A 9,385-nucleotide genomic window follows, 5' to 3' on the forward strand; every position below is an offset into this window, starting at 1 on the left:
AAAGGCACAAAACTAGTTGTGCCATTTTCAATGCTTGGATGAGGGATGGGGTCTCAATCACTGATCATGTACTGTACATGATCAAGATGATTGAGCGCCTAAGCAAATTGGGCTTTCCTCTGCACGAGCAGCTCGGTAAGGATGCGATCCTTAATTCCTTGCCCAAGTCCTTCCTCCCATTCCTTACTCATTTTTGAATGACAAAGCCTGCAGTAAACTACCACGGATTGTTGGGGTTGCTGCAGAACTTTGAGAAGGATCGCCAACTCCATAAGGAGTTGGTGAATGTAGTGGGAGGGTCTTCTTCTCATCGTCAACCCTTTGGGAAGGAGAAGACGAACAAGAAGAATAAAAAATAAGAAGGTGCAATCTCATGCTGGGACAGTAGCACAGAGTCAGACCAAGAAGCGCAAGCACGACCAGAGCCAGGTGGAGTGCTTCTTTTGCAAGAAGCACGGGCATTGGAAGAGAAACTGTCCTCAATACATTGCCTCCCTGGACCCGAACAGGCCAAAGAAGAAGCAAGGTAATTATATGATAACTCCTTGCAACTTTTTGATTTGTGATACTACTGCCTGGGTATTGGATACCGGAAGCCCTTATCATATTTGTAATTCGATGCAGGGTCTGCAGGTCAGTAGGAGATTTGATGAAGGCGAGAGGTTCCTGAACGTTGGAGATGGAAGCAAAGTTCCAGTTCTAGCTTTAGGAATCATGAGTCTTATAATCAATTCTCGTAATGTAATTCTGAGTGAATGTCACTATTGTCCAAGTTTTTTATTAAATATTATTTCAGTAGGCCTTTTGGCCATGTACGGTTATGATTTTTTAATAAAAAAAATATTTGCAATATCATTTTGAATGGTGTTACAATATTTGTTGGACAATTAAATAATAGAATTTACTTACTATCACAGCCTGTTAATGTGGTTCAAAACTTCGGTAAATGCTCTAGAATAGATAATGTGTCAGAAGTCTACCTTTGGCATTGTAGGCTAGGTCATATCAATAAGAACAGGATAAACAGGTTGGCTCAAGAAGAAATTCTTGAAGTTAGTGATTGTGAATCACTTCCAACCTGTGAGTCCTGTCTTCTTGGGAAGATGACCAAGTCACCTTTTACTGGAAAATGTGAGCGAGCCAGTAAACTCTTAGGTCTGGTACATTCTGATGTATGTGGACCCATGAGCTCAAGTGCAAGAGGTGGATTTTTCTACTTCATAACCTTCACAGATGACCTATCTAGGTATGGGTATGTCTATTTAATGAAGCATAAGTCAAAATCATTTGAAATGTTCAAACTATTCCGAAATGAGGTAGAAAAATAAACTGGGAAGTGTATTAAAACTCTTCGATCTGATCGAGGAGGTGAATACCTTTTCAATGAGTTTCTGACGTATCTAGGGGAGAATGGGATTCTCTCTCAGTGGACTCCTCCTGGAACACCACAGCATAATGGTGTGTCTGAAAGGAAAAATCGGACCCTGTTAGATATGGTTCGATCCATGATGGGGTTTGCTGGTCTGTCGATCTCCCTCTGGGGATATGCGCTCGAATCGGCTTGTTACCTTCTAAATAGAGTTTCGAGTAAGTCTGTAGCCAAAACGCCATATGAGATATGGATAGGATGTAAGCCAGTACTCTCGCACCTTAGGGTTTGGGGGTGTCCGGCTTATGTTAAACGTTTAATTACAGACAAGCTTGGACCTAGGTCTGACAAGTATAATTTTATAGGGTACCCAAAAGAGACCAAAGGGTATTATTTCTACCTTGCTGATGAGCAAAAGGTGTTTGTCAGCCTTAAGGCAATTTTTTTAGAAAAAGAGTTCCTTAGTGAAAAAATTGTTGCCTCTAAGGTCGAACTTGACGAACTTCGACAGGTGAAAAAATCGACACATGTTACTGAACCTGAATCGGATTTGATTAGATCAGATCCGGAGCCCATTGATTATGCACCCTTAAGGCGGTCTGGTAGAGTACCACATCAACCGGACAGATACTATGGTTTCTTGGTCCGGGATGGTGATCCTGTCGAACTTGATGAAAAAGATGAGGATCCGATCACCTACATGGATGCAATGCAGAGACCTGACTCTGAGAAATGGCTAGAGGTCATGAAATTCGAAATGGAGTCCATGAAGGTCAACAATGTGTGGACATTGGTTGACCCACCCGAAGGAGTAAAACCCATAGGGTGTAAGTGGGTCTTCAAAAGGAAGAGGGGCATAGACGGAAAGGTGGAGACCTATAAAGCCCGTCTGGTTGCCAAGGGATATCGTCAATGTTATGGTATAGACTATGATGAGACGTTTTCTCCTGTGGCAATGCTCAAATCCATTCAGATTATGCTTGCGATAGCTGCCCATCTGGACTATGAAATCTAGCAGATGGATGTGAAGACAGCTTTCCTAAACGGAGAGCTGGACGAAGAGGTGTATATGATACAACCTGAAGGGTTCACATCCACAGATGAGCCTAAGGTGTGCAAGCTACAGAGGTCCATTTATGGACTTAAGCAGGCATCTCGGAGTTGGAATATACATTTTGATAGGATGATCAAAACGTATGGCTTCGTTAAGAATGGAGAAGAGCCCTACATTTATAAGTGGGCTAATGGTCCAGTAGTAGTATTTCTTGTATTATATGTGGATGATATTCTCTTAATCGGGAATGATGTCCCTGCATTACAGGAAATAAAAATTTAGCTATCGTCACAGTTCTCCATGAAGGATCTGGGAGAAGCTTCCAACATCCTAGGGATGAGGATCTATAGGGATAGATCCAAAAAGTTGCTTGACTTATCTCAGTCCACGTACATTGATACTATGCTGAAAAGGTTCAGCATGGAAAATTTCAAGAAAAGCTATCTACCGATAGGCCATGGAATTTCTCTCTCGAAGAGGGATTGTCCGACAACACCTCAAGAGAGAGAGCGTATGGGTAGGATTTCATATGCTTCGACAGTGGGATCTATCATGTACGCCATGACATGTACATGACCAGATGTGGCATACTCACTAGGGGTAGTGAGTAGATACCAATCTGATCCAGGAGAGAATCACTGGAAGGTTGTTAAAACCATCCTGAAGTATTTAAGAAATACTAAGGACCAGTGGCTTATATATGGTGAATCGGACTTGAGACTTATAGGGTTTACAGACTCTAGTTTCCAGTCTGATCGCAATGATAGCAAGAGTGTGTCAGGATTTATTTTTATCCTTAATGGTGGGGTTGTCTGCTGGAAGAGTTCCAAGCAGCACACTGTGACTGATTCAGTATGCGAGGTGGAGTATATTGCTGCATCAGATGCTGCCAAAAAAGCGGTGTGGCTGAGAAAATTCATCACCGAGCTCGAAGTAGCACCCTCCCTTGTTGGTCCAGTTCTACTCTACTGCGACAGCTCTGGAGCCATTGCTCAGGCGAAGGAACCAAAGGCACACCAGCGGACGAAGCATATTCTGCGCCGCTACCATCTCATCCGGGAGATCGTGGATCGAGGTGACGTCGACCTTCAGAAGATCGACGGGAAGGAGAACCTGGCCGACCCATTCACTAAAGCCATTGCGGTGAAGGAGTTCAACGACTACAAGTCGAAGATGGGTATTAGATACTGCATCGATAGGCTTTAGGCCAAGTGGGAGATTTTGAGAATAGTATCCCAAAGCCAATCGTCAGCCTGTTGAAGGTTGTGCTTCTTTTGTATTAGTACATGAATTATAAATAAATAAAAGTTATTTTGATATTTTTTTATCACAAATGTTTCATCTTCTAATGAACTCCTGTGTTGTGGTGAAGTCCTTAGGACTATTTAGACTCGACAAAGGAGGATTTGTCACTTAGTCCTTAAACATATTCGCGACCAAATGATACGTTGTTACCAAAGATGACAACGTTTATCGAGCATAGGTCGTTGTGTGCCATATGGGTTGGTTGTCCTCATAACCAAAGAATGTGGCGACACTGGTATGGCATACAGGTGAGATGTAATGGTACATCTGCACTGAACGTGACCAACTCCAGAGCTATTTCTGCTGTCAAGATTTACTCCGATGGGATATGGGTATAAATATCCCTCCGATTTGAGACCGCCACGGTGACTTGCAAGCAACTCACTGCACTTAGGCACTGGACTACCTGAATTTCTAATTCAATGATGGAAGGCTGCTGGATGTAGTCAAGTACTTGACTTGTCGGTGCGTGTGTCAAGATGGGATTGACCACTCTAGTTTAGGAGCTGTGTACAGTCGTGTTTCAATTTAGCAAAATCTTGGCCAGGGTAGTCCTAGTGAGGAGTCACAGGACTAATTGAGTTGAGCATGATTCGGATGATATCATCAGGGTTGACAGTTTAACCCTGAGTCGTCCTAAACACAGGGGTCAAAAGGGATGAATTATACGGTAACCATATTCACGTAGGTTCTGAATGTTGCGATTGCGATTATTCGACCTATCTGATCGTCGGGTACCATTGCTAGATGGTCACTTCGATTAGTACAGGAATTGGTTTCTGTGCTACCGGCTTAGGTTTGAACCTGTGGGGTCACACACATTAGTGGTTCCTTTCTGATCAAATGACTGATTATGAGTCTTATGTGTCTGGGACTCTATGATTGAGAATTAGGATTCTCTGATCATGAGTTCCACACATTTTGGGTATCAGGGTCAAAATTTTGAATTTTAAATTTTGAATTTGAAATTTGAACTCTTTGATCAGAGTTTCATATCGATGGTCTCTGATGCCTGATTGCCCATCGGATTTGGACTCAATATTTATGAGAGGTTTAATTAGTGATTTGATCGCTAATTAACTCAATTTTATTGAGTAATTATTTTTGGATCAAGTCCAATTGAATTGGATTCAGTTTGGATTGACCCGATTAGAATAAATGTTGACCTAATCGCTAAGGTGGTTTAGTCCCTGATTTGATCAGGGGTTAGGTTTAGTTAATTCTTAATTTGATTAAGATTTTATTGAGCCTAATTAAGCCTAATTAAGTTAGATTTAATTTATTCTAATTGTGCTTAATCTATTTAGATTAGGTTGGCTCAATTAGGTTCAATCCACCTTGACTTTTCTCTCTGCGCCACCTCACTTCTTCTGTGTATATTTAAATTCATGAGAAGTAACTTCTCATGAATTTTCTCCACGCAGAAGCCATCCCATGCCCACCCTTGTGTGCCAAATATCTGGATAAAAATAAGTTGGTTGGCCATTCAAATTCAAAAGAAAGTTTGAATTTGAATGAGCAACCAACTAATCCATGCGCCATGGTCTTATATTGTGCGCCCCATATTTTATACGAGAAAATATTTCTCGTGTAAACTCTCCATGCACAAATCAACTCACGCCCCTTCTATTCTCATGCACAAGTGGATAGGGATGAGTTGGTTTTGCATTTGAATTCAAATTTGATTTGAATTCAAATGTGCAACCACTTATCTTTATCCTCTCACACGGATAAGACACGTTTGACGTTGTTTTAAAAAGAGGAAAAAGGTGGGACGTGCGTAGAAATTTTAGGAGAAAAACTTTGGGACGTGAGGAAAGTTTGTGCACAAGGTGAAGGTCCAAAACCTTCCGAGAGAAAAAGAAAGAAAAGAAAGAAAATTGAGCACAGGGTTTCTAGTGTGTACCCTAGGGTTTCTGCCTAGGGTTTGGGAAGTGAGATTGGTGTGCCACGAGTGTCATGAGTCCACCAAATTTCAGGGAGAGATCCATCAGCCTCTCAAGCAATCGTGCAAATGATCTGGAGTATCCAAGGAGTCGGCACACATTGATCGAAGGAGTTCGATCAACATCTGCCATCAAAAGGGTAAAATCATGAACTAGCATTCGTGAGGAGCTGATCAGACGGGAGCTTCGTATGGACGATCCGTAGAGGCCAGACATTTATGTGGCTGCGACGTGATGATCAGAGCCCCCCGACGGTGATCAGATTGTGGTGATCGACTACCCGCAAAAGGTGATGTGTTCTGAACACAGTACTGTAAAAGGTTTACTGATTCAAATTTGAATTTCAAATTTAAATGCATGCTGTTGTATCATATTTAGATCCTAGTGTAGGGTTAATTAGTATTAATTAATGAGATTAATTAATAATTCTGCTGTAAAATAGTAATTTTGAAAAAGTTTTAAAATTACCATTTTACCCCTGCACTAAATTTTCGCTACACGTCAGCCTTAAGGCAACCTTTTTAGAAAAAGAGTTCTTTGATGAAGGAACCGTTGTCTCCAAGGTTGAACTTGATGATGTTCAACAAGTAGAAGGACCGACATCAATAGCTGAACCTGAGTCGGATTTGATTAGATCAGATCTGAAGCTCAATGTACCTGCATCATTAAGGCGATCTGATAGAGTACCGCATCAGCCGGACAGATACTACGATTTCTTGATCCGAGATGGTGATCCCATCGAACTCTATGAGAACGATGAGGATCCGATCACCTATATAGATGTAATGCAGAGACCTGATTCTGAGAAATGGTTTGAAGCCATGAAATCCGAAATGGAGTCCATGAAGGTCAACGATGTATGGACATTGGTTGACCCACCTGAAGGGGTTAAACCCATTGGGTGTAAATGGGTCTTCAAAAGGAAGAAGAGCGCAGACGAAAGGTAGAGACCTATAAAGCCTGTCTGGTTGCCAAGGGGTTCTTCAACATTATGGTATTGACTATAACGAGACGTTCTCCCCTGTGGTAATTCTCAAATCCATTCGAATAATGCTTGCAATAGCTGCCCATCTGGATTATGAGATCTGACAAATGGATGTAAAGATAGCTTTTCTGAATGGAGAACTGATCGAAGAGGTGTATATGATACAACCTGAGGGGTTTATATCCACAGATGAGTCCAAAGTGTGCAACCTTCAGAGATCCATTTATGGATTGAAGCAATCTTCTCGGAGTTGGAACATGCATTTTGATATGGTGATCAAAATGTATGGCTTCGTTAAGAATGGAGAAGAGCCCAGCATCTATAAATGGGCAAATGATCCAGTTGTGGTATTTTTTATCTTGTACGTGGATGATATTTTCTTAATCGAGAATAACATCCCTGCACTACAGGGAATAAAAGTTTGGTTGTCATCGCAGTTCTCCATGAAGGACTTGGGTGAAGTATCCTACATCTTAGGGATGAAGATCTATAAGGATAGATTTAGAAGGATGCTTGGGTTATCTCAGTCCACGTACATAGACACTGTGCTGAAGAGGTTCAGCATGGAGAATTTCAATAAGGACTATCTACCGATAGGCCATGAAATTTTTCTCTCTAAGAAAGATTGTCCGACAACTCCTGAGGAGAGAGAGCGTATGAGTGAAGTCCTATATGCTTCGACTATGGGATCTATCATGTACGCCATGACATGTACAAGGCCAGATATGGCATACTCACTAGTAGTGAGTAGATACCAATCTGATCCTGGAGAAAACCATTGGAAAGTGGTTAAAGCCATCCTTAAGTATTTGAGAAATACTAAAGACCAACGATTGGTTTATGGCGAGTCAGATCTGAAACTTGTAGGATTCACAGACTCCAACTTTCAATCTGACCATGATAACAGCAGAAGCATGTCGGGTTATATCTTTACTCTGAATGGTGGAGCCATCTACTGGAAGAGTTCTAAGTAGCATACTGTGGCAGACTCTGTTTGTGAGGTGGAGTACATCGCAGCATCGGATGCCATGAAGGAAGCTGTGGCTGAGGAAATTCATCATCGAGCTCGGAGTAGCACCCTCCCTTGATGGTCCGGTCCTGTTCTATTGCAACAGCACTGGTGCCATTGCTCAAGTGAAGGAACCCAAAGCACACCAACGGATGAAGCACATTTTATGTCGCTTTCACCTGGTCTGGGAGATCGTGGATCGAGATGACATCGACCTTCAGAAGATCGATAGAAAGGAGAACCTGGCCAACCCCTTCACTAAAGCCCTGACGATAAAGGAGTTCGACAACCACAAGTCGAAGACGGGTATTAGATACTGTGCTGAGTGACTTTAGGACAAGTGGGAGTTGTTAGAAAATATGTCTCAAAAGCCAATCGTCAATCTGTTGACGGTTGAGCAACCTTGTATTGTAATTGATTTGTTAATAAATAAAATATATTTTTGGTATTTTCATCATAAATTTTTATCTTCTAATGAACTCTGTTGTTATGATGAAGTTCTTAGGACTATTTAAGTTCGATAAAGAGAGGATTTATCGATTAGTCCTTAAAACTGTTCACGATTAAATGATAGGCTGTTAATAAGGACGACAGCTTCTATCGAGCATAGGTCGCTGTAGGCCATATGGGTTAGTTGTCCTCTTAATCAAGGAGTGTGGAGATACTGGTATGGCATACAGATGAGATATAAGGGTATATCATCATTGAACGTGACCAAATCTAGAGCATTCTACTGTCAAGAATGTCTCTGATGGGATATAGGTATAAGTTCCCTTAGACCTGAGATCACCTCAGTCAGTTGCAAGCAACTCACTATGCTTTGGTACTGGACTAATTGAATTTCTAATTCAGTGATGGAAGGCTTCTGGACACAGTCAAGTACTTGTGAAGTCAAAGTGTGATCAAGATGGGATTGACCACTCCAAGAGTTGGAGAAGAATGAGTCATTGTATTTCAATTTAGCAAAATCTTGACCAGGATAATCCATCAGATGGATTTGATATTTTGAAATACAATGTGGACAACCTGATCAGAGTTGACAGTTGAACTCTGAGGTGTCTTATGAGTATTTTGGTCAAGGGGATGAATTATATGGAAACTATATCCGCATGGGTTCTAAGAATGTTGTTCTACACATTCGACCTATCCGACCATCGGGAACCATTGCTAAATGGTCACTTCGATTGATATAAAAATTTATTCTTATGCTACCAACTTAGGTTCGAACTTATGAGGTCACACACATTAGAGTTCACGATCCGATCGGATGGTTGATCAATGATTAAGAATCGTTCTAGGTTTAAACGATCAATACGATTGACATTTAACCTAGTGCAAGTGTTGCAGAAGGATTGATTAGCAATTCTATTACTAATTAGCTTAATTTGATTAAACCAATAGGTTGAGATTAAGTCTAATTGAATATAATTTAATTAGATTTGGTTTGGGCTTGATTGGATCAAGTTCAATTGGTTTATTGGATAAGCCAAGTGCAAGAAAAAACTAGTCCTAGTTCAGTTAGGACTTGGGTCAACCTAATTTTTAATTTGATTAAAAAATTAAATCTAATTTAAATTTAATTTAATATGATTAAATTAGGTTCTTAATTAGGTTAAGACCTATTTTAATTGGGTTAATTTGATTTTAGTTTGATTTGGTTTGAGAAACAAAATTTGAACAAGTCATAGATTGAATCCTAGTAAGACTAGGATTCCAC

This window comes from Elaeis guineensis, chromosome 2 (assembly GCF_000442705.2).
Source record: "Elaeis guineensis isolate ETL-2024a chromosome 2, EG11, whole genome shotgun sequence".
Lineage (NCBI taxonomy): Eukaryota > Viridiplantae > Streptophyta > Magnoliopsida > Arecales > Arecaceae > Elaeis > Elaeis guineensis.